The sequence below is a fragment of the Schistocerca cancellata genome, chromosome 5 (genome assembly GCF_023864275.1).
Source record: "Schistocerca cancellata isolate TAMUIC-IGC-003103 chromosome 5, iqSchCanc2.1, whole genome shotgun sequence".
In the NCBI taxonomy this organism is placed as follows: Eukaryota; Metazoa; Arthropoda; class Insecta; order Orthoptera; family Acrididae; genus Schistocerca; species Schistocerca cancellata.
The window spans coordinates 556,149,045-556,176,840 of NC_064630.1; positions in this window are offsets into that span (position 1 = coordinate 556,149,045).

The following is a 27,796-nucleotide window of genomic DNA, read 5'->3' on the forward strand; positions in this document are numbered from 1 at the left end:
TACTAACAAGCTGCGAGCGCGACTGTATCATGACGAACGTAATACCTTTGCTATTGGAAGAGAACTTTCTCGTTGACAATGCTGAAGTTTCGGATAAGATACAACGTCTATCGCCAGGAATTAGGAAAAATAGAAACGTAAAGCTTTATCTGAACAAGAGCTGATATAGTTCAAGAGAGATAATGAATGGAGTGTCACATCTTACGCTTTATCCTTGGTCGAAATAGACATTTCATTATCCTTTTCTTTTAGACGATACGAAGTCTCCACAAAGTAAGCAATTTTTCAGAATAGTCAATAGTCCATGGTGTCTGTATATATAGTGGGCCATCATTCACTAACGAAACACATAGTTTCCAAACCGCAAACTATTTCTTTCCAGCGATGCAGTTTCCACCATTTCGTCGTTTTACAGTCTCTTTCTTCGTTCCAGCTTATTCACATAACATGAATATAGCGGCACTACCTTGATCTTTTTTTTTATTACAAGTAGACGAATACACATAAGACATTATTTGTTAAAAAAGCAAAACCGAAATACAATCCACGAAATTCTTAAAGTAACGTCGATAAAATATAGGGAGCGAGAGGTCATCGATAACCTGTACTGAGGCCAAACTGCAGCGAAAACATACCGGGAGAGACGGCATAGGATTTGGAAGAGTAGTTGAACGGTATAGAAAAGAGGTTATTGGACGAACATCAACAAAAGTAAAACAATGGTATTGGAACGTATTCGAACTAAATCAGATGATACTGGGATATTAGATTAGGGTATGAAACACTAAAAGTAGTAGATGTCTTCTGCTATTTGGACAGCTAAATAACTGATGATGGCCGAAGCAGAGGGGATATAAAACGCAGACAGGCAACAACACGAAAAGCATTTCCGAAAAAGAGAAAATTGTAAGTATAGAGCATGAATTCTAAATTTCAGAAAGTCTTTTCTGAAGGTATTTGTCTGCAGTGTAGCCTTGTATGCAACCGAGTCGAGAATGGTAAAAATTTTGGCCAGGAAGAGAAGCTTTTGAAACGTGCATGTGGGTAGATCGAATACCTAATGACGAGGCACTCCATCAAATTGGGAAGGAATTAAATTATAGCACATTTACAGGATCATACTGAATGATGGGATTGGTTCGTAAGACATATCCTGAAGTATCAAGGCAGCTTCAGTTTGGTAATGGAGGGACTTGTGGAGGGCAAAAACTGTAGAGGAGACCAACGCCGGAGTGTACACAACTAGCCATTAAAATTGCTACACCAAGAAGAAAAGCAGATGATAAACGGGAATTCACTGGACAAATATATTATACTAGAACTGACATGTGATTACATTTTCACGCAATTTGGGTGCATAGATCCTGACGGATCAGTACCCAGAACAACCACCTTTGACCGTAATAACGGCCTAGATACGCCTGGGAATTGAGTCAAACAGAGCTCGGATGGTGTGTACAGGTACAGCTGCCCATGCAGCTTCAACACGATACCACAGCCCATCAAGAGTAGTGACTGGCGTATTGTGACGAGCCAGTTGCCCGGCCACCATTGACCAGACGTTTTCAATTGGTGAGAGATGTGGGGAATGTGCTGGCCAGGGCAGCAGTCGAACATTTTCTGTACCCAGAAAGGCCCGTACAGGACCTGTAACATGAGGTCGTGCATTATCCTGCTGAAATGTAGGGTTTCGCAGGGATCGAATGAAGGGTAGAGCCACGGGTCGTAACCCATCTGAAATGTAACGTCCACTGTTCAAAGTGCCGTCAATGCGAACAAGAGGTGACCGAGACGTGTAACCAATGGCACATCGCGCCGGGTGATACGCCAGTATGGCGATGGCAAATACACGCTTCCAATATGCGTTCACCGCGATTTCGCCAAACACGGATGCGACCATCATGATACTGTAAACAGAACCGGGATTCATCCGAAAACATAACGTTTTGCCATTAGTGCACCCAGGTTCGTCGTTGAGTACACCATCGCAGGCGCTCCTGCCTGTGATGCAGCGTCAAGGGTAACCGCAGCCACGGTCTCCGAGCTGATAGTCCATGCTGCTGCAAATGTCGTCGAATTGTTCGTGCAGATGCTTGTTGTCTTGCAAGCGTCCCCATCTTTTGACTCAGGGATCGAGACGTGGCTGCACGATCCGTTACAGCCATGCGGATAAGATGCCTGTCATCTCGACTGCTAGTGATACGATGCCGTTGGGATCCAGCACGGCGTTCCGTATTACCCTCCTGAACCCACCGATTCAATATTCTGCTAACAGTCATTGGACCTCGACCAACGCGAGGAGCAATGTCGCGATACAATAAACCGCAGTCGCGGTAGGCTACAATCCGACCTTTATCAAAGTCGGAAACGTGGTGGTACGCATTTCTCCTCCTTACACGAGGTACCACAAAAACGTTTCACCAGGCAACGCTGGTCAAATGCTGTTTGTTTATGAGAAATCGGTTGGAAACTTTCCTCACGTCAGCACGTTGTAGGTGTCGCCACCGGCGCCAACCTTGTGTGAATGCTGTGAAAAGCTTGCATATCACAGCATCTTCTTCCTGTCGGTTAAATTTCGCGTCACCTTCGTGGTGTAGCAATTTTAACGGCCAGTTGTGTACTTTTGCAATACCTTCTGCGGACGCCCATGATCGTACGGCAGTGTACAGCTGGCTGGGAGAGCCCTGGCTCCAAGTAACTGGTGAGGTGGGCAGAATAGTTGGGTTGGCGCCACGACGAAGTGGTGGAGTGTCTCACCTGCTGACGGCGTAGATCTCGAGCGGCCCGTCGAGCTTGCCTCCCGCCGCGACGTGTATGGTGGCGAGCGGGTCGTCGGTGACCACCTCTGCCGGCTGCGGACCCTTGGGCCTCGCCCCGGACAGCCACTTGAGCATGCTGACTGGCTCTGACTCTGTCTGCTGGTCCACGCCTGCACGCCTGTTGCTAGCTCATGCTCTCCTCCGCCTCCTGCACAACACACAATAGAGCACTCGTCAGCACAGCTTGCCTCGCTGTCAGCCATCAGCGTCGCAGCCATCACCGCCGTCTCGACGAACGGCTCTCGAGACTCCGGTCGATGTGCAGCGTTAATGTACCTCGACATTCCGATCCTTTGTATCTACGTTGGAAATCCCAATTGATCAACGCTGCTTCTCGCCCGGAAAGCTGAGAACCGTTCATCGGTTTTGCATAAGACTACATTCACACGTAGCATTTTGTAGCGGGTTCCATGAAACGGGGGTCGCTCCACAATCTCATAAACAATATGAGCGCTGAAAACAAGATTCTTCACAACTGACACAATCGTGATGTCGCTGCTTCTTTACCTAAGCAGCTCCTCATTCGGATCCACAAGGCTGAGTAAGACCACCTCCCAGGCCTCCCTGTCCGCAGCTCGTGACCTCGCGGTCGCGTTCGCGATTCCCGAGCACGGGATCCCGGGTTCGATCCCCGGCGGGGTCAAGGGTTTTCACCTGCCTCGACGTCACTGGGTGTTTGTGTTGTCCTCATCATTTCATCATCATTCCCGAAAGCGGCGCGGTTGGACTGAGCAAAGGTTGGGAAATTGTACGGGCGCTGATAACCGAGCAGTTGAGCGCCCCAAAAACCAAACATCATCATCATCATCATCATCATCATCATCATCATCATCATCCAGGCCTCTCTACTTTAGAGGATTCAGCCGGAATAAAAACCGGGTCCTTCCGCACCGAAAACAGCACCGCTGTCGATAAGGTACATACATACTCTGCAAACCAAGTGAAGTGCGTTTCAGACCGTACTTCCCATTGTACCATTGACGAAGGTCAATGCAGATACTATCTGCACCAATTTCTTCTTCTATTCACGTATAGAGACCGGGAAGAATTAGTGCTTAAACGCCTCTGTCCCCCCGATTCCTGTGGGGACAATACTTAGGTGGTTGCAGAATATCCCTAAGATCATCACTTACAGTTACTTCTTAAAACTTTCTCAATGAGTCTTCACCGGATAGTATGCGCCTTGTAATGGTTCTTTATTTACGTGACCATTACGGCACTCCAACCCCAGTTCTCGATACCAGTAATATCGTACTACTTTTCTGCGAAGTGACAGACACATTTTTGTGACAATATTCACATTGGTTTTATTAATGTATAGGTACTCCGATGTATGGATGTATTACAGTGATATGGTTCTTATGTGTATTCATTTCTGTGAGACTGTCATAATCTTTGACTTACTTGTAACCGTTTTGGCGCGAATGTGCACAGAGCAGTCTTTGTTTCACTTTGCAGAAGTTAAGTTGTTATTTCGCTTTGTAAAAGAACAGTCAGGTCTTGTGTTTGGTTAAAGTGAAAACTAAATATATGAAGATTGATACAAAACTGTTTTCTTGATGATGTGACAACTAAGAAGAAGTATATGTGAATTTACAAGAAGTTTAATAAAAATGTGGATCGTGAACACCAAGGCAGAAATTATTTCTACCATACCATTGTTCTGATCTGGAATTGTTTGATCATTAAGAATTTCCTGAAAAACGGATTTGTTAGGTCTTCAAATATTGCCAAAATACAGATCTGTACGTTCTAGCAGTCAAAGTGGAATCACCCTAGAAACAACAAGATGAGCCATAACAACTTCGACGCAATCTACGTGGGAATCCATTCAAGATAAGTGCCAAAATTAATGACTTTTTTACAGTGACTTCATTATTTCCATTCTGACGATACCATCCACAGTCAATAACTTTGTTGTTGCCAGATAAAGTGAACATATGCTGCGTGAGCGACATTATTAATCTGATTTCTAACCTACTTTGCAAGTGGTGGTATTGTTAGAGCCTGTCTTCAGGTGTTTGCCAGTTCCTTCAGCATTTCTATGACACTCTACCAAGTGTCAGCCGGCCGCTGTGGTCGAGCGGTTCTAGGCGCTTCAGTCCGGAAGCTCGCGGCTGCTACGGTCGCAGGTTCGGATCCTGCCTCGGGCATGGATGTGTGTGATGTCCTTAGGTTACTTACGCTTAACTAGTTCTAAGTCCCAGTGAACTGATGACCCCAGATGTAAAGTCCCATAGTTCTCAGAGCCATTTGAACCATTTGAACCAAGGGTCAAACTAACCTGCGAACATCCGTGCCGCTTTTCCTTTTATACGTTCAATATCCTCTGTTAGTCCTATTCGGTACGAGTCCCATACACTTCTGTAATATTCTAAGCTGCGTATCATGTTTTGTAAGCAGTTCCCTTTATACGTGACTGCATTTCCATGGTATTCTACCAAGGAACCGAAATCATTCATGTACTTTTCCTACTACCGACATTATGCGACTGTTCCATTTCATATTCCTACATTTCGTTACACCAAGGTATTTGTATGATTTGACCGATTCTTACTGTGGCAAAATTTTAAATTCGTGAACATTTAAGTCACGTTGCCAATCTTGGCACCACTTTGAAAAGTTATCAAGACCCGACAGAAAATGTACGCCACTTTTTTTTTCAAACAGTGCTTCATTACCGATAACTGCATCATCTGCAAAAAGACTGAGGTTTACTATTAATATTGTCTGCAAGATTATTAATATACAGGGTGATTCAAAAAGAATACCAGAACTTTAGGAATTTAAAACTCTGCAACGACAAAAGGCAGAGCTAAGCACTATCTGTCGGCGAATTAAGGGAGCTATAAAGTTTCATTCAGTTGTACATTTGTTCGCTTGAGGCGCTGTTGACTAGGCGTCAGCATCAGTTGATGCTAAGATGGCGACAGAGCACTTCATCACTGGCCTCCAAGAAGCCCTGATCTTACGCCCTGCGATTTTTTCTTATGGGGGTATGTTAAGGATATGGTGTTTCGGCCACCTCTCCCAGCCACCATTGATGATTTGAAACGAGAAATAGCAGCAGCTATCCAAACTGTTACGCCTCATATGCTACAGAGAGTGTGGAACGAGTTGGAGTATCGGGTTGATATTGCTCGAGAGTCTGGAGGGGGCCATATTGAACATCTCTGAACTTGTTTTCGAGTGAAAAAAAACCTTTTTAAACACTCTTTGTAATGATGTATAACAGAAGGTTATATTATGTTTCTTTCATTAAATACACATTTTTAAAGTTGTGGTACTCTTTTTGAATCACCCTGTACAATACGAACAGTAAGGGGTCCCAACACACTTCTCTGGGACATAAAACTAAAACTAAACTCCTCCCAAACAGGCCATGTAGGCCTAACGGTACCGACCAGCCGCCGTATCATCCTCAAGCCCACAGGCGTCACTGGATGCGGATATGGAGGGGCACGTGGTCAACACACCACTCTACCGGCCGTATGTCAGTTTCCGAGACCGGAGCCGCTACTTCTCAATCAATCCTCAGTTTGCCTCACAGGGACTGAGTGCACGCCGCTTGTCAACAGCGCTCGGCAGACCGTATGGTCACCCATCCAAGTGCTAGCCCCAGCCCGACAGCGCTGAACTTCGGTGATCTGACGGGAACCGGTGTTACCACTGCGGCAAGGCCGTTGGCTCCCTGGGACATACTCGAAGTCATTTCTACACCTGTCGATGACTCTCCAAGATAACATGGTGCGTCCTCCCTACCACGAAATCATCAGTCCAGTCACAGATTTTGCTTGATATTCCATATGATACTGGAATACTCTCTTTCAAATTCTAAAGGTGGAAGTGGTAAAATACAGGGAGCAAAAGGCTATTTACAATTTGTACAGAAACCAGATGGCTGTTACAAGAGTCGAGGGACATGAAAGGGAAGCAGTGGTTGGGAAGGGAGTAAGACAGGGTTGTAGCCTCTCCCCGATGTTATTCAATCTGTATATTGAGCAAGCAGTAAAGGAAACAAAAGAAAAATTCGGAGTAGGTATTAAAATCCATGGAGAAGAAATAAAAACTTTGAGGTTCGTCGATGACATTGTAATTCTGTCAGAGACAGCAAAGGACTTGGAAGAGCAGTTGAACGGAATGGATGATGTCTTGAAAGGAGGGTATAAGATGAACATCAACAAAAACAAAACGAGGATAATGGAATGTAGTCGAATTAAGTCGGGTGATGTTGAGGGTATTAGATTAGGAAATGAGACACTTAAAGTAGTAAAGGAGTTTTGCTATTTGGGGAGCAAAATAACTGATGATGGTCGAAGTAGAGAGGATATAAAATGTCGACTGGCAATGGCAAGGAAAGCGTTTCTGAAGAAGAGAAATTTGTTAACATCGAGAATAGATTTAAGTGTCAGGAAGTCATTTCTGAATGTATTTGTATGGAGTGTAGCCATGTATGGAAGTGAAATATGGACGGTAAATAGTTTGGACAAGAAGAGAATAGAAGCTTTCGAAATGTGGTGCTACAGAAGAATGCTGAAGATTAGATGGGTAGATCACATAACTAATGAGGAAGTATTGAATAGGATTGGGGAGAAGAGAAGTTTGTGGCACAACTTGACTAGAAGAAGGGATCGGTTGGTAGGACATGTTCTGAGGCATCAAGGGATCACCAATTTAGTATTGGAGGGCAGCGTGGAGGGTAAAAATCGTAGGGGGAGACCAAGAGGTGAATACACTAAGCAGATTCAGAAGGATGTAGGTTGCAGTAGGTACTGGGAGATGAAGAAGCTTGCACAGGATAGAGTAGCATGGAGAGCTGCATCAAACCAGTCTCAGGACTGAAGACCACAACAACAACAACAACATTCCATATGGTCATACTTTCGATGGCAAGCGTAGTTGTGGTACTAAGTCAAGTGATTTTCAGAAGTCAAGAAATACTGCTCTACCCGGCTACCTTGACCCATGGCTACCAGGATGTCACGTAAAATCAGTAAGCAGTTCGAACCCATTTACTCAGTTCAGTCAGAGACCATACTAATACCGAAACAAAGCATAACAGAAGGAAGACAGAAACACTGAATTCATTAAATTCTTTTATTCCAGTCTTTGATAGCAAAATCAATTCTTTTGACGATGAGAGGTTTCAGTCAGTAATGACCGTCCTCAGATCTACAATATAAAAATATATACACCTCGTGAGCAATGTGTCTTTCAACACAATACAGCATTGCGTATCACAAAATACTATCACACAACAGGGGAAATGTGAAGATAAAATAGGGTAAAACGTACCTTTTCTACACTATGTCCTAAAGTGATAAGGCCGTAATGGTATCGTCAAAACATATAAATATACTCAGCACAGCATCGTTACATAGATCTAAAATAACGTGTAGACAAGTCCACATAGTACACACAGTCATTTTTGCAACTGGCTTCTGAAGTACAGTAGCTACCAGAAATATGGTTGCCTACATCCTACATAGATGTCGCTACTGTGGGCTTAGATGTAGCCATCATTTACGTAGGAAACATAATCCGTTAAAAACGCATTAGGACAAATACATGTAGCAGACTTTTAAATATTGATAACTATTATAGAAACCAATTGTCATACAGTGAAAGACGAATACAGTTACCCATATAAAATTATTAAGGACACACTGCTCACGACGTGTATATACCGGGTGATCAAAAAGTCAGTATAAATTTGAAAACTGAATATATCACGGAATAATGTAGATAGAGAGGTACAAATTGACACACATGCTTGGAATGACATGGCGTTTTATTAGAACAAAAAAAAAAAAATGCAAAAGTTCAAAAATGTCCGTCAGATGGCGCTTCATCTGATCAGGACAGCAATAATTAGCATAACAAAGTAAGACAAAGCAAAGATGATGTTCTTTACAGGAAATGCTCAATATGTCCACCATCATTCCTCAACAATAGCTGTAGTCGAGGAATAATGTTGTGAACAGGACTGTAAGCATGTCCAGAGTTATGGTGAGGCATTGGCGTCGGATGTTGTCTTTCAGCATCTCTAGAGATGTCGGTCGATCACGACACACTTGCGACCAGGTAACCCCAAAGCCAATAATCGCACGGACTGAGGTCTGGGGACCTGGGAGGCCAAGCATGACGAAAGTGCACGATCATTACCAAACGACGCACACAGGAGATCTTTCACGCGTCTAGTAATATGGGGTGGTTCTAATAAAACCCCATGTCATTCCAAGCATGTGTGTCAATTTTTATCTCTCTATCTACATTATTCCGTGGTTTATTAAGTTTTCAAATTTATACTGACTTTTTGATCACCTGGTATTTTTATATTGTAGATCTGAGGATGGTCATTACTAATTGAAACCGGTCATCATCAAAAGAATTGATATTGTGATCAAAGACTGCAATATAAAACATTTGACAATATTGGATCACTGTTCACATACGCGATTATGTTTCAGCTGGAGAAACTGAATTCGTTCTTCCAAAAAAATGTTACACAACGGAATATCATAACAGTCCCTCCTTTCAATCATCGTGATTGATTGTGGAAGAGAAAAGCAACTACAATCACTTAGTAGTCAAAGACACCACGACCAGATGAGATATCTGTAAAATTCTACAAAGATTATGCGAAATAACTTGCTCTTCTAGCAACAGTTTATCGTAGATCGCTTGGGCAACGAAGTGTGCCTAGCGACTGGAAAAAAGGACAGTTCATTCCCATTTTGAAGAAGGGCCATACGACAGCTGCTTATAATTATAGATCTATATAGCTGATGTCAATCTGTTGTAGAACTATGAAACATATATTATGATCAAAGATTTGTGACGTTTTTGGAGAACGAAAATACCCTCTATAAAAATCAACATGGATTCCGCAAACAGTGATCTTACGAAATTCAGCTCACTCTCTGCCTTCATGAGAACCATGCCGTTGCAGTCAATTGCGCTGAAGCTGACGCCGTGTCGCTTGACTTCAGGAAGGTACTGGACAGAGTGCCGCACTACTGTTTGGAAAAAAAACAGCTTATCGAATATCGGAGATTTGAGACTGGATTCAAAATTCCATGCAGATAGAACTCACCGCGTTACTCTTAACGGAAAACATCGACAGATTTAAAGGTTATTTCGTGGGTACCCTAAGGATCGTGATAAGACCGTTACCGTTTACAGTGCACATAAACGATCTAGTAGAACGCGTTGGTTACCAACTCACAGATGATGCGGTAGTCGATAAGAAGTAGAAACGCCAGAAGACAGCATCGGTTTGCAGAATGACCTGCAGACGATTACTGAATGGTGCAGGCTCTGGCGTATGAGCCTAAACGTAAAAAAAAAAAAAAAAAAAAAAAAAAAAAAATGCTCCGCACACGCAGGAAAAGAATGTAACTAGTATACAACTGCACTATTGATGAGAAACTGCTAGAGACAGTATCTACGGTAAAACATCTAAGAGTAACTATCCAGAGCGACCTTAAGTGGAGTGATCATACAAAACAAATAGAAGCAAAAGCAGATGCCACACTGAGAATCATAGGAAGAATCTTAAGGAAATGTAATTCATCCACGAAGGAAGTGGCTTACAAGACACTTGTTCGACCGATTCTTGAGTACTATTCATCAATATGGGATACTTACCAGGTAGGACATATAGAAGGGAAAGAGAATATCCAAAGAAGAGTGGCGCGTTCCACACTGGATTGTTTAGTCGGCGCGAGGGCATTACGGAGATGTTCTACAAACGTCAGTGGCATACTTTACAAGAGAGGCGTGGTGCGTCACGGAGAGATTTATTACCGAAATTCCGAAGGAGTAAGTTCTGGGAAAAGTCGGGCAACATATTACTTCCACATAAGTGTCTGGGTTTCTTACAATACGATCATTCCAGTTAGGTCGGAGCAAATGGTCATTCCTAGGTACTTTTAGATAGTTATCCTACTATTTGCAATGGCTTGTCGTCAATGGTATAATCGTACAGTGCTGTATTTATGCACAATACGTTACGTTTACTTACGTTCAGGATCAACTGCTGGTCCCTCTACCAATCATCGATCTTCTACAGTTCTTCCTGCAATTGGTCACTGCCTTCTGAGGTTGATATCTTCACATGAACAACAGCACCATCTACTGACCACCTGATGGAGCTTCCGATGTTATGCAATAGACCATTTGTATATACTATTGAGGGGTGACGTGACCATCTTCAAGACCGCACTGATGCAGTGTTTAAGAAGTCGTGGAAACTAAAACGGTCCGACAGTGTGCTACAGTCGGCCATACATAATGGGCCATTAATGCTCATCACACTCCTATCACGTTCTTATACTTGTGACGACGCTAATCATGACGAAAAAAAAATCTCTTCTTTTACTAAGTTAAGGAGACAGATCAATCTGATGATGATCGTAATGATCAAAACCGGTAATTGACTTAAGTATTGTTTCTACGAATTGATATATAGAATCTCAATAGCGAAGGTCCTATCACTTTCTTGGGAGTATTCCTTACCAACCTTCACATCTGTCGATAGCCATTTTTCCATCGCTAAATACTCAAATGCGGTTAAAGCGTAAAATCACGAATATTGGTACAAAGTGCCATCTGCCACGTACTAAACTGTGTGATGTGTACTGTGTACTGCATTTGTAGATGTACCATGACCCTAATCTCTGGCATCCCAGATCATCCCATCGTCATTACTAAATGAATAACATTCGGGAACTTCGAATGTGGCAACTACGGAAGCATCGCTCATCTCCGGCCACAGTCGAGCAGCCGGAATTGCTGCTACAGCAGAGGACCCACTCTCTCCACAGACTCATCTACACGCGGCACGAAAACAGGGGCAGCAACCTTGGGGCCGCCGAGTCGTTTCCACACGACGCATTCGGCCTTTCGGGAAAGCGGACTTCCATCTCAGTTCCTGGCGCAATCTGGGCACCCATCAAGGCCTGCGCTCCGTACGTCACATTCAGTAAACGCACGGGTCGCAAGAGGAGAAAGTCATTTATCGCTGCTCTCGCAGTGGGTGAACCACAAGATTTCCACCGACGCCTTTCGAGGAAAAGCGATAGCTCTGCAGTGGGCTTTGGTCTTCCGTCTTTAAAGTACCTTCGTTTCTGATCGAATTACCAGGCGATTTGGCTGATGGATGGATCTGTAAAGTTCTTCATTGGATCCAAGAGATAATTAAAGATCTAGGGACAACCTAATGGAAGGCGAATTCATGGACAACGTGATGGAGCTGCATCAGTGAGTTTCACTGAGAACTGTAATGAATGAAAAAATCTATAAGACGCATTTATTGTTCGTTTAGATTGTCTTTATAAGAGGGTGAATAACAATTTTTTTTTCATAATGCGGGGCCACAGTCATAATATATTTCTTTAAAGTCAGTACCGCCATTAGACTGTTGTTTATTTACAGTGTTACATTTACATTTACACAATCATGATTTCGGCTTCAAAGTGCCAGATAACACTGGTAGTGTCAGATAACTCTGGTAGCAGTTACTTCTGTAAAATATCTGGGAGTATGCGTGCGGAACGATTTGAAGTGGAATGATCACATAAAATTAATTGTTGGTAAGGCGGGTACCAGGTTGAGATTCATTGGGAGAGTCCTTAGAAAATGTAGTCCATCAACAAAGGAGGTGGCTTACAAAACACTCGTTCGACCTATGCTTGAGTATTGCTCATCAGTGTGGGATCCGTACCGGATCGGGTTGACGGAGGAGATAGAGAAGATCCAAAGAAGAGCGGCGCGTTTCGTCACGGGGTTATTTGGTAACCGTGATAGCGTTACGGAGATGTTTGGCAAACTCAAGTGGCTGACTCTGCAAGAGAGGCGCTCTGCATCGCGGTGTAGCTAGCTGTCCAGGTTTCGAGATGGTGCGTTTCTGGATGAGGTATCGAATACATTGCTTCTCCCTACTTATACCTCCCGAGGAGATCACGAATGTAAAATTAGAGAGATTCGAGCGCGCACGGAGGCTTTCAGACAGTCATTCTTCCCGCGAACCATACGCGACAGGAACAGAAAAGGGAGGTAATGACAGTGGCACGTAAAGTGCCCTCCGCCACACACCGTTGGGTGGCTTGCGGAGTATAAATGTAGATGTAGATGTAGGCAAATTATAACACTTAAAACATTTGATAATGGCACTTTGAAGTCGAAATCATGATTGTGTAAGTGTAAATGCAACACTGTAAATAAACAACGGTCTAATGGCGGTACTGACTTTGAAGGGTGAGTAAAGCTGCTACCAAAACTGTTGCTCACTAACCCACTGACATTAAATGGCTGTCAGATAGCTAAATTTGAAAAGAAACTAAAAGTTCCTTAAAAGAATTATTGTTTAGAAACTTATATCTTATTCAGTGCAAAAGCAGTATAGGGTACTTAATGGTTTTATTGAACTAAAAGGTGATTTCTGTTATGCAGACTCATCAGCAAATGAAAACAATCTATTCAGTCAGTTGTTGCAAAACAATCGATTGATGCGGTTGTAGTTGGATTTTTAATTCATTCCCTTAAGCGAAAACAATATATGTGAATTATCTAATGAAACAAATGAATTCAGCCGGCCGGTCTGGCCGTGCGGTTCTAGGCGCTTCAGTTTGGAACCGCGTGACCGCTACCGTCGCAGGTTCGAATCCTGCCTCGGGCGTGGATGTGTGTGATGTTAAGTTCTAGCGGACTGATGACCACAGATGTTAAGTCCCATAGTGCTCAGAGTCAAATCAATTCAAGTGGTTGTAGTTTCGCTTATCTGTTGGATTATTACTCATTCATTTCTTTCGAGTGAAATCAGTTTTCGGGAACAAACTAGTAAAAAAAATCGATACAGGCCGTTGACTCGATTATTCATTCTTTCTTCTCAAGTGAAACCAGTCTGTAGTATTTACGTCAGTTATGAGGCTCAGTCTGAATGCGGCTTTCAGGTGGATTACAGACATTCGTCTAGGCGATTGCTAGGCTGGTTAACTATTGCAAGAATATTAAGAACAATAACAAAAAACTTTTCGACAAAAAGTATTTCGAACAACGGGTAGTATATGCTTAAAAAGCAAGTGCTTAAGTCACCGAATACTTCAAAAGTCTGTGTCCTATATCAGCTCAACATTTACATAAAGACAATTATCGATCATAGATCCTAACCGTCAGGAACATAGCGAGAGAACTTATATGAATTTAAATTAAAAACGTAATTGTTCATTCATTTAAACATTAATTTACGTTGTAGCACAAATTATTTTTTTAAATCAACTAAAATTGACAGGTATTGCCAGAAGTACGAAAAATTCGTATTTAAGTAAATAAATACAATTAATTTTGAAAATCCTTCATTTTTAGAAATAATTTTTATGTAGCTCTCCTTGAAATATGTTATTTGTCTGTAAAAGAAGTTGTCTCACATTAAGTGAAACCACTCAGAACCGGAGAATGAGTGAACAACGTTCATATAGCTAACAAGGCCTCAGAGACTTGTTTCATTCGAATGGAAAAACCGATTGAACGAAAAAGTTGCAATCGACTGCCCAATTTTTTATTAGAACCAGTCGGTTGTCCCATCACTGGAAGGTGCACTTGATGACTATCAAGTTGTGTGTCGTTTATGGAGAGCAGCAGCAACCATCTGACCTACTGTTGGAGGAAGATCTGCTCTTAACTTCTTCTCCTACACCCAGAAGTGCTACTCATTTATGTTACCTAATGTCACCTTCGCACCTTCCACTAGCTAGTCGCATAGGTCTGTTCTTATGCCTTAAAATTGACCCGAGAGCTCTCTAGGTCAATATAGAATCCATTCGCTTGATTGTAAGTCTTGCCTGTTTCAATTTGATTTCCGTTACAGTCTCACAGTTATGTCACCTATTCCAGTCTGTTAGCTGCTCCGTCTCTTCGTATTCCTGCCTCTCCTAATTCCAAAGACACATCTTCCCATTGGTCGTTGAGTACCTTCACTTTTTAAATGGTTTTTGCACTAAAAATCTGTTCCTTATTAATGACATACAATACTGATAACACTATCAACGACTTGGTTCTAGGTAAACACAAACTCTTACCTTTCAGCTCTTTGGTAATTATCTTATTTTTCCTGTCACTTGCAACAAACGTCCCACATTGTCTCCAAAGACAGAGTCTAAAACCTTGTGGCTTCTACTTCTTCGAGTATATGGCTACGATCTACAGGTACACGAGAAGGAATATTCAATACTGAAGGATATGGCAGGAAAGGTGTTTGAAAACAAAGGGCCTAGTAAACATGGGCTGTAAAATACATACCTTAAGAGCTATGCGCTCTTCTTCATTTTCGATACTGTGAAACAAATCTCCTGTGCTGCAAACTCTTTGCCTTCCATATTTTGAGAGAAGGTGGCACGGACGAAAACATGAAAAAGTTGTCCAGTAAATATGGGCTCTAGAATGCATACTTCAACAGTTACACTTGTTGGGTGGAAGACAAATGTTTCACAATAGGCAAGATCAATAAGTGTATATTTTACAGCCCATGTTTACTGAACATTTTTTCCTTGTTTTGACCGATCCTACCTCCTTCCAAAATATGGAAAGTAAAGAACTTGCAGTAAAACAGACTTATTTCACAGTATCGAAGATAAAGATATCCTCATAACTCGTAATGTACGCATTTTAGAGCCCATGCTTATAAGACTTTATTGCTTCGAATGACCGTTCCTGTGATATCCATGAATACTGACGATTCAGCAGTGAAACAAGGACATTTAAGGTGAAAATAGATCAAAAACTAAGAGCTGCATAGCAGTGGAAAGATGCATGATGGGAATTACTAGAACTGACAGTAAAATAAATAATTCAGAGCAGATGGAAGATGTAATTATGACTGCAAAGATAATCGAAGCGGCTGGGAAATGTAGGCAGACGACTAGGTACTAGATGGGCCAATGAATATCTTTGCTGAGACCCGCCTGGCTAGCCGCGCGGTCTAACGCGCTGCTTCCCGAGTGGGAAGGCGTGCCGGTCCCCGAGACGAATCCGCCCGGCGGATTAGCGTCGAGGTCCGGTGTGCCGGCCAGCCTGTGGATGGTTTTTAAGGCGGTTTTGCATCTGCCTCGGCGAATGCGGGCTTGTTTCCCTTATTCCGCCTGTTACATTATGTCGGCGATTGCTGCACAAACACTGTCTCCACATAAGCGTAAATCATAATTACCCTACCACGCAAACATTTGGGGTTGCACTGGTCTGGTATGAGACGTTCCCGGGGGGGGGGGGGGGGGGGCACTGGGTATGGTGTGGGGTGGCGGTGGGGTGGGTGGACTGTTGTACTTGTTGTGGGATTATGAACCACTGAGGGCTACGGCGGGACGAAGCATCTCCGTCGTTTCTAGGTCCCCAATTCAATACACAATACACAATCTTTGCTGAATTCTAAGGAATAAGAGAGCACCTAAACGACGAAGGTGGGTGCATAACAGAAAATATCACAATGAATTTTCATTCTGCAGTGGAGCGTGCGTTGACAAGAACTCAAGAAGCTTACCTGGGCCTTGTAGCAAGGACACTTACACTGCTGGAAGATGTCGTCGGTGAAGACTTTAAGCAAGATGAAATGCAGCTGGTCCCCAATAAATTTGACCTACTCCACAGCTGTTACGGTGTCTTCGACTACTGCCACATGTCCCATGGAAGTATAACGCCGCTTACATCAGCCTCTGTTTATGACACGGTGCATGTTTCGAGCAGCCGTTCGTTTGGGTGACGACGAATCCCGACATTGCTACCGACCTTGTGTAACAAGAAATGTTTTCACTGATCGACAGTCAAGTCTCTAATGATGCTGTGCACACTAGAATCGTAACTGACGATGTTGTTTGCTCAACATGGGAATGCATAGGGGTCGTCTGCTGCGGATCCCTCGCTCCCCCCCCCCCCCCCCCTCCCTCCAATGTTCAACAGGGTGCACTGAACGGTGTCCTCCCGAACACTTTTGCCTGCAGCAGCATTGCGCTCTATCGTCAGATCTGCCACAGACAGCCGCCTATCCTAATTTACAGAGCAGGCAAGCCTCTGACTTCCACGTTCTGTGATGAGGCGTCACCGTCCAACATCTTTTCGCCCACTAGTGGCTTCAGCGTCCTCTCAACAAAATGGCTCTGAGCACTATGGGACTTAACATCTGTGGTCATCAGTCCCCTAGAACTTAGAACTACTTAAACCTAACTAACCTAAGGACATCACACACATCCATGCCCGAGGCAGGATTCGAACCTGCGACCGTAGCGGTCCCGCGGTTCCAGACTGAAGCGCCAGAACCGCACGGCCACACCGGCCGGCTCCTTCCAACAATTTCCATAGATGTTCACGTCGTCCAGTTTAGTCGTTTCCGGTAAGTTCGATGACAGGCACCGGTTCATAATAATCTGCCCTTTGTCAAAATCGCGTATGTCAGAGGGTTTCCACACTTATAATCCATATCCTCAATGCAATGATTACCCATTTGTTTCTCTTGCTCTTATATGCTTTCCCGATCGCGTCACATCCCTGCAGCGCTCCCAGATTGCATTCAGTCTGGCTGCTGGCAACGGTCGTATTATCGTGGCTCGTTAGTGTACTTCACTAATGAGTTTTTGTTCGGCTGCTGTTCAGCTGAGCAACTTCCCTCTTTCCTTGCTCTTTATTTATCCATCGTTGTATCGCATATGCATATTTTTTCTAATGCACAACTTACATTAATGATCTAGCAAGTCATAACATTGTCTCATAGGTGATATTGCGAAGTGAAACTAGTCGAACAAGAAGGAAACTAATTACATACAGCGTAGATACTCCGAGTATGTATATTTACGTATTTCGTTCGGGTGGAATACTTTCGGCAGCACATTCTGATAATGTGGTTTGTTAAAACTAACAGGCCTCTTCGTACTTTTCTCGAGGAGTAGACAACGTGAAGACACTACGTCCGAATCAGTCCTTCGCTTCTCAGCCGCAGCCGTAAACGATACGAGAGGTGCAACCTATATAATCGTGCAAATAACGACATAATTACTTCACATTACCATAAATCTCTAAACATATTCTACGCAAAAGCATTCAGAATTCTGTATGATTATGAGAGCTTGTATTACCGTCTAGCAACATAATTTAACTCTTTCGATCGTCTTAGTCACTAACACAGAAAAGAAACGTTACAGTTCAGGAACTACTACCTACTTTCAATCCCACGTTCTTCGTGTTTTGAGGAACGTCTCATGACATGCAAATAGGAGCAATGGTGCTGTGCATCCCTTTTTTTATATAAATAATGTCGCAGGGCAGAGACACAGGTTGAAAAAATAAACATACGAAGGTTTATATGATTCTGAATGCTATTGTTCCCATGTTGATTCCGCATTAAAAACGCTAGATTGGTGTTTATATGATTGTGCATGCTGTTGTTTACATGCTGATTCCGCATTAAAAAGGCTAGATTGGTGTTGGCCAGGAGGTGAATTCGACGGTGACTCAGCTAAATGAAAAAAAATGTTTGGCAACATTCTACACATAAAAACAAGTAAATCATTCACCGTATCTAATTCACCACATCCAATAACAATTCTACCTTTGTAAGGCACTTTTGTCAAGTTAGCAACAACCATCGTTGCTCGCTGTCATGAAACTGTCCCTTCCTGTGTTAATGCCACGCAGCTGATCCGTCACCTCCGCTGATTAGCATTACTGGAACGTGAATAAGGCGTACTTTCCCTGGAGCGGTGCGACCTTGAGGACTGCCGGTGACTCCAGGCGGATTCCGCTGCCCGCTCTGCCGACCGCCAGCTGAGGCAAGGAAGGCGCATCGCCGGGAAATAACGACGTGACGTAACGGGAAGGCCACTGCAGCAAAACGCACTGAGTTCTTCGAACCACTAAGAGTTTTCTTTAGCGATGGCCATTAAAACTCTTCTTACGAGAGTCGACCTCACCGTTTCAGAGAACTAGCCGGAGAAGACTCGTTTTTGTGTGGTATGCGATGACCACACGATACTTTTGGAACCTGAATGTAGATGGTATGGACCACGTCATACTTCTTAGTCATCGTTCGTTTCTACACGTGAGGTGAAGAGGCAATAATTAAATTATCTGCGCAGATGTAAGTGGACTTCCAAGTTTTCAATGAGTCGTTACAAAGATTCCAAGTTATGCTGTGTAACATATTTGTTTTTCCTGCCCAAACCGACATAAAAAAGAAACTGCTAATAAAAATATTTGCGGAATAGTTAGCAGTTAGCTGATTCACATTCTACTATAAATACTTTGTTCGCCAACATCTACCCTTGGATGGAACGCCCATGGAAAACGCGTATGAAAGCTAAAAGTAGGTTAGAGTGTTCAAGAAAATACTCCCCAGTGCGTAGGATATACTGAAGAATCACCTTCCATAAGGATGAAAATTCACGGGGTCAGCTCTTAGAACCTCCGTGAGGCTAAATCGTAACTAGTACCTTTACTGAGACATTTCTTCACAATTGCAGTCTGAAAAAAAATTTCATTCTGTACCAAGACAGGCGATATATACCCATTGATGTTTGATAAATATGGTAAAAACATGACACGAGGGAAGTAGATACCGCCAGATGTTTTTACATACCGTCCCTCTCAGAGCAGAGCGCTATTGCTAAGAAAAAGAGAATAAATGATGTCCCTGTTTCAAGACAATCTCCTTCGTTCACACTAGCGTTCCGTTCACGTGACATACTTGTTGAGAAGTATCGTTTCGTGGATTCTTGTCAAACCAATATCGGCCTGATCGCCTATCATAACACGTATTGAACGGATTCCCTGTATAGAGCGTTTGGATCGAAACCACATCTCAAATGTAAAAGAGCGTACCTGAGTAACGCAACCACCTTTCTTTACCGCCAAACAAGACTGCAGTCGGAAAAGTGAAACGATGTCAAGTGACTCAGCTGAAGAGGGAGCATTTCGTGGCGACATACTTTCGTAATCACATGCAACCAGCCGTCATTACTTTCGCTAAGAGCCCACGGCACCTCTACATTGACAATGAAAAACACTGCCTTACTGCTTGCCGTTCCATGTTGACGCTTCGGAGGTAGCTATTAAAAGTTATTACGAACCAGTAAAAGACAATGACGGTCTTCCTCGGTGAATTTTGTTTCATGGGAATTAGGCCGTGGTTCGACGCACATACATGTTTTGTATTACGGTGTCTTGCAGCCTTGACGATGTTAATGAATGACATTATATATACAGGGTGTTTCAGTTGTTACTGTCGATATTTAGGGACATAGTAGGAATGATCATTCGAAACAAAAAAGTCAAGTAAACTTGTGCTCTAAAATGCATACCTTAAGAGCTATGAGCACTTGTTCATCTTCGCTGCTTTAAAACACAACCCTTCTAATGAACAAATGCTCATAACTTTCAAGGTATGCATTTTAGAGCACATGTTTACTGGACATTTTTTCTTCTTGGGGTCCATATTAAAACTTCCTAAAATATGGAAAGCAAAGAGCTTCCAGTAGAAGAGATTTGTTTCACGGTATCGAAGATCAAGAACTGCTCATAGGTCTTAAGGTATGCGTTTCAGAGCCCATGTTTAATAGACTTTTTGTTTTGAATGATCATTTCTGTTATATCCCTGAATTTTGACCATCACTTCTGAAACATTCTGTATGTATATACGTGGTGCTCTCGTGCTCTAAAACTATTCGTTAAAATTAATAAAGAAGGTACAGAACATCAAAACAAATATATTTAGTTATGGTACATATAGTTCCCTACGGTGGTTTCCGGTGCTAGGAACGATTTACACAGAAGGTAGTTTAGCATGCTCCTTACAGCAGTGGCATTAACAGGAACTGCAGGCCATTGGCCTGTATGGACGCAGTAAATCGTCGTTTCGTGTCCGTTCGAAGATTCCTGGCATGTCCGCAAATGGTACCAGCAGTGACGGCGATTCTGTTTCCACAACGGTTCCATACACCAGCAGCCGGCCGCGGTGGCCGTGCGGTTCTAGGCGCTCCAGTCCGGAGCCGCGCTGCTGCTACGGTCGCAGGTTCGAATGCTGCCTCGGGCATGGGTGTGTGTGATGTCCTTAGGTTAGCTAGGTTTAAGTAGTTCTAAGTTCTAGGGGACTGATGACCACAGCAGTTGACTCCCATAGTGCACAGAGCCATTTTAACCATTTTTTTTCATACACCAGCCGCTTCATATGCCCCCAGATCACCGTGAAAGATGACTTCCGACGTATGGCGCAAAACGTCAAAGTAAATTATTAGCTACGCGGTAGCTATGGGGTATCTATGGATATAGCTTCAGTATTATCGTTAATATAAAACAGTATGAAAGAGCAGACAATTGAAGAACTGCTTGTATCTTTTAAAGAACTCCAATAAGGAAAACAATTCAAAACAGTAGTTCTGGTTTGTACATTACTGTTAATCGCCCTTTCTTTAAAGCAGAGCTGTTCAGAATCAAGCTATCAAGGCAACCAAAGACTACAGATGCAAGCTGTGGGAATGTCTCACATCTTCAGTGGCTGCAGCAATCCTGGCAATCGCTTATATAAGTACATTGTGTAACGCATAGCACGCTGCGCTTCTTTTGCGCCACCACAAGAACAAGGTATTGTGGAACCAGCAGTACCACAAGCAGTCTTTTACTAAAAACTGCTCGGACTGATGTAAACTAGTAACGCAAGTGGTATAGAAAATGAAGAATTTTCTGTTTGTTGTTGAATTTAGGTGTATGTTTTACTAGTGACAAGAGTAGTGTGGAAGATACGTGAGATATTTTATTTATTTTTATTTTTTATTATTAAATTATACCCTTTCACGTTATTTCCGTGGAGATTGGGCGAAGTAAGTGTGGAACATGGAATTAATTAACTACTTAACAGACCTAACAGTTACTTAATAATGGGCAACCAGAGGCATAGGTTTATGGCAGCAAAAATCTCAGCCTACACGCAGCAAATGTACGCCATTAGCATTGGATTCGGTACATATTGTGACGGATTTAATTAAATACCTGCAATATGTATAGCAACAGTTTCATTCCGTGGAATTCCACAGAACGTGCCACAAACTGAGTTTTTCTATTTCTACATTTCCATGTATATGCCTAACGAGCAATACTAACAGGCGGTCTCTTTCCTATTACATCAGCAATGGAGAAAAAGATAAGCATTATGTGTCTCCGTATATACTGTAAACCTGCTGGTAAATGATAACTTGAGGCTACGAGAACGGCTTTAACAGATTCCAAGCAGCCTTGTCACTAAGATTCTCAGACGAAATGAAATATTTAGGTTTTTCATAAATAACTGCAATCAGTCGCCTTTTGTGACGCTTCAGTTTTTATTTGTCATGACCGTTTTTGAATCGCCTAGCGACTCATTGTTAATGAATCTTTGGAGCTTTGTAGGTATGCTGTAGGGTTATTAGCAACCATGGGTTTATCATGGTGCACACATTACTCTCGAAAACATAATTTACGTTTTCCAGTTACGTTAAATGTGTAGCACCACATAAGCTATGGCACAGACAGCAACTCCCATGTGCTTGACTGAATGTAAACAAATCAAGAATATTTGTCTTTAATATGACATCTTATGATATTCATTATGGATGTGTTATTACAGCACAATTATTTTTCTTTTTACAACTGATGATCTCATCTTCGTGCTACAAGATGCAAGCAAGAAATGTATACTGCAGTAATAGGATATCAAGAGGCAGTTACAAAGCCACAGCGGCTGCTACGGTCGCAGGTTCGAATCCTGCCGAGGGCATGGATGTGTGTGACGTCCTTAGGTTAGTTAGGTTTACGTAGTTCTAAGTCTAGGGGACAGATGACTTCAGATGTTAATTTCCATAGTGCTCAGAGCCATTTGAACCATTTTTTACAAAGCCACAACGATTTCATGTGGCCCCATTTGTGTTCACAGAGAGACTCCATAATCATATGGATCTCATAAATTAGAGTCGTAGGCGAGAGTAAAGTGTAACGCAGTCTGCGTAACCAGGACGTATGATCCACTTTTGTTTGATTACTCTATTTGTGATCGAACACTGCGAGATACCTGGACGTATGCTTCCAGAGAAATTTAAGATTGAACGACCGTATAAAACTAGTTGCAGAAAGGCAACTGGCAGAATCATAAGAAGAATCTAAAGAGATGTAATGCAACTGTGAATCAGGTAGCTAACAAAATCATCTTCCCAAAGATTCTTACGTGTTCCTAGACGTCCTAGAGCCTTTACCATGTACGATACGTTGAAGAAGTAGCGCAGAACCGGAGAAGAGATACCCGTCTCGCATGGATTCGTTTAATCAGTCGCAAAGCACTGCAAGATACAATCCAGAGACAGGCGCTACAACAGATGTGTTCTGCATCACCGTAAGGCTTATTGTTCACTTTGCATGAGTACAAGTTTCAAGATGAGTAAAGCATTACTTCCTACTCTGCCTGATGAATCAATCATTATTTCCTCTCAAATACACTGCCTGAGAGAAACAGGGAAGCACCCAAAAAACACAGTCGGATATCATTGTAACTTCGTACGTTTATATACCATCGGCGAGTATGTAAGTGATTATAGAGTTGCAATTCTCTGTGACAGGTAAAACAGCCACCAGTGTTCAATAGCATTGTTTGCGTTTAATGTTGTTACCGGTCCTGACGGGGTACACAAACTACGTGAACAATGACATATATTGAGTGACCACTGTGAAGCACAGGTAGATGCCGTATACTTGTGTGAGAGGGTGTTAACACAGTTTGAAAGGGAACTCCAGTTGGCCGGCTGGTCGAGTCGTACAATATCCAGATTTATTGGGGATTCAGAAGTGACAGTGGCCCATGTTGTTTTGCATGAAAACATGGACTTCGTCAACATTCCGGTCAACTATGTCTGACTACCACAAGTTAGGATCACCGTATCGTGCCCCAAGCACATCGCAATCCCTTCACATCTGCAGCCGCCATCAAAGAACAATTAATGGTCTCCAAAACTGTGTATCACCCCGCACCATCATTGTTGAAGATGGGTACATCGAATAACTATCCAGGAGGGACTGGATCGAATTGAGGAAAAATGTATGGCACAGTATTTTTAATTGTACTGTGCCATACATTTTTGCACATCCTAGGACACAAAGACACTGAAAGACCTAAGTCGAAACAAGGCCCCGGGTGTAGACAACATTCCATTAGAACTACTGACAGCCTTGGGAGTGCCAGTCCTGACAAAACTCTACCACCTGGTGAGCAAGATGTATGCGACAGGCGAAATTCCCTCAGACTTCAAGAAGAACATAATAATTCCAATCCCAAAGAAAGCAGGTTCAAAAATGGCTCTGAGCACTATGGGACTTAACTACTGAGGTCATCAGTCCCCTAGAACTTAGAACTACTTAAAACGAACTAACCTAAGGACATCACACACATCCATGCCCGCGGCAGGATTCGAACCTGCGACCGTAGCGGTCACGCGGTTCCAAACTGACGCTCTTAGAACCGCACGGCCACACCGGCCGGCAAGAAAGCAGGTGTTGACAGATGTGAAAATTACCGAACTATCAGTTTAATAAGTCACAGCTGCAAAATACTAACGCGAATTCTTTACAGACTGGTAGAAGCCGACCTCGGGGAAGATCAGTTTGGATTTCGTAGAAATGTTGGAACACGTCAGGCAATTCTGACCCTACGACTTATCTTAGAAGATAGATTAAGGAAAGGAAAACCTACGTTTCTAGCATTTGTAGACTTAGAGAAAGCTTTTAACAACGTTGACTGGAATACTCTCTTTCAAATTCTGAAGGCGGCAGGGGTAAAGTACAGGGGGGCGAAAGGCTATTTAAAATTTGTACAGAAAGCAGATGGCAGTTATAAGAGTCGAGGGACATGAAAGGGAAGCAGTAGTTGGGAAGGGAGTGAGACAGGGGTGTAGCCTCTCCCCGATGCTATTCAATCTGTATATTGAGCAAGCAGTAAAGGAAACAAAAGAAAAGTTCGGAGTAGGTATTAAAATCCATGGAGAAGAAATAAAAACTTTGAGGTTCGCCGATGACATTGTAATTCTGTCAGAGACAGCAAAGGACTTGGAAGAGCAGTTGAACGGAATGGACAGTGTCTTGAAAGGAGGGTATAAGATGAACATCAACACAAGCAAAACGAGGATAATGGAATGTAGTCGAATTAAGTCGGGTGATGCTGCGGGAATTAGATTAGGAAATGAGACACTTAAAGTAGTAAAGAAGTTTTGCTATTTGGGGAGCAAAATAAATGATGATGGTCGAAGTAGAGAGGATATAAAATGTAGACTGGCAATGGCAAGGAAAGCGTTTCTGAAGAAGAGAAATTTGTTAACATTGAGGATTGATTTAAGCGTCAGGAAGTCGTTTCTGAAAGTATTTGTATAGAGTGTAGCCATGTATGGAAGTGAAACATGGACGATAAATAGTTTAGACAAGAAGAGAATAGAAGCTTTCGAAATGTGGTGCTACAGAAGAATGCTGAAGATTAGATGGGTAGATCACATAACTAATGAGGAGGTATTGAACAGAATTGGGATGAAGAGGAGTTTGTGGCACAACTTGACTAGAAGACGGGATCGGTTGGTAGGACATGTTCTGAGGCATCAAGGGATCACCAATTTAGTACTGTATGGCAGCATGGAGGGTAAAAATCGTAGAGGGAGACCAAGAGATGAATACACTAAGCAGATTTAGAAGGATGTAGGCTGCAGTAGTTACTGGGAGATGAAGAGGCTTGCACAGGATAGAGTAGCATGGAGAGCTGCATCAAACCAGTCTCAGGACTGAAGACCACAACAACAACAACAGGACACAAAGTCAGTTGGGCAATGGAGGCAAGTGTGCAGGGCCAGTTTAAGGACCAAGCAACACGAGTGTCCGCTCGGGGCGACAAGCTTAGAGGGGAGCCAGAGGCATCTCTAGTGCAAAATTTTATGATAATCAGTAACAAAAATAACCCATTTCCACGCTCAGATTAGATTTTTTTAAAGTTCTCATTAAGAGCTCAGTGAACGGGAACAAATATATGAAGAAGGGAGGGAGAGAAGGGACGCCTAATTATATGACGCTTGTGTGGAAACATGGAATGATGGGTACCATATGATACTTGTGTAAAAAAATGTTCCCTAATCAGCCCTGGAAGTGTGTAGGTAAAAATTGTGCAGGGGTCCTAGGAATGAATGCAGCAATCAAGTTCAAAGGTCTGTAGATTGCAGAGGATGGACTAGAGTGGAGGACTGCTTCAAAACAATCTTAAGGTAGAAGACTACAACAAAATAATTTTAAAAAATTGGCCAGGTGCTAACAGGACTCGCGTAATGTGGGTTCCGTGCAAACCCAATCATTCACATAGACAGTACATTCACTCCGAGAATCGAAAATCTCGATCATTTTTGCCTGTAATCGACACTGATACCGGCAAGATATTGGTCCCAGCGTTACTAAGATTTTCGAGAATGTTTTAGTTGCACTAATAAAAATGTGACATAAAGTCATGCAGGAAACAGGCGACCGTTAATAAATCAGTAGTTCTGCGATCAAGCTGACTGGGTCGCAGTGGTAAAAGTAAGACATCACGCAAGGAAAGAGTTCATATGACGCATTCCGAAATTTATCCATCATCTGATATCCAGGAGCGATTGCTGCACATAGATAAGGCGTTTTATGTACGACTTGAAACGCCATATCTGGGCATCAATCGTTCCTGGATATCTGATGATGGATAAATTCCGAAACGCGTCATATAACCAATAAATTCATTTCTTGCCTGATGTTTCACTTTTATCACTGCGCCACAGTCAGCTTGAATGCAGAACTACTGGTTGTTTTAATTTCTAGTTTGTCGTCGGATGACAAATGACAAACGAAAAATTTTTTTCGTGTGATATAATTAAAAATTAACAGTTTTTGGGTTTTTTTCCTTTACTTGTACTGCTAAACTTTGCTTCCTGCCAAATTTCATGACTCTAGGGCAACGAGAAGTACCCCAAAGGTTACCGATGAATGAATGTCCGATTATCAAAATTTGTGGCATAAATAGGCACATGTTTTGATTGTATTGAATTAGAACCTTAACTTTTCTTCAACACCAAAGTACCATTGACCTAACTATGTGACATAAGTTTCAACTTCATACGTTCCTGAGAAAAAAGGGTCTCAACAGACGAACAAACAGAAAGACAATCTGACAACAAATATGAAAAATAATTTTTCTCTTGTGGTATAATTAGAGTTTTCGGATTATTCCTAATGGTTGTACAGTGAAATTTTGCTTCTTGCCAAATTTCATGAGTTTAGGTCAACTGGTAGCACCCTAAAAGTTTTGACGAATGAGTTTTCGAGTATCAAGATATGTAACATGAATAGCCGTATCTTTTGATTGCGTTGACCTAGAAACTTAATTTTTCTATGTCACCGAAGGATCGTAGACGTCAGTATGTGACATAAATTTCTACTTGATATGCCTACCTGTTAGGGAGAAAAAGGGAGCTTGTCAGATGGACGGACAAACAGGCAATTTGACAACAAATGACAAAAATTTTTTTCGTGTGACGGAATTAAAAATCAACAATACTCAGATATTTTCCTTTCGATACACTATGAAATCTTTCTACTTGTCAAATTTTATGATTCTAGGTCAACGGGAAGTGCCCTAAAGGTTTTGATATGTGAGTTTTCGAGTATCAAAATTCTGCCTTAAATCGCTGTATCTTTTGACTGCGTCGACTTAGAAGATTCAATTTTGTCCAACGCCCAGGGACAAGATTTTAATATGTTAGATAAACTTTTAACTTGATACATCCACCTGTTCCTGAGCAAATGGGGTTTTAATAGACAGACAGGCATAAAAGTGATGGTATAAGGGTTCGTTTGTACCGACTGAGGTACGGGAATCTCAAAATGTTCTCGACTTGGTACCGGAAGTGTGTGGGGTAAAAATTGTA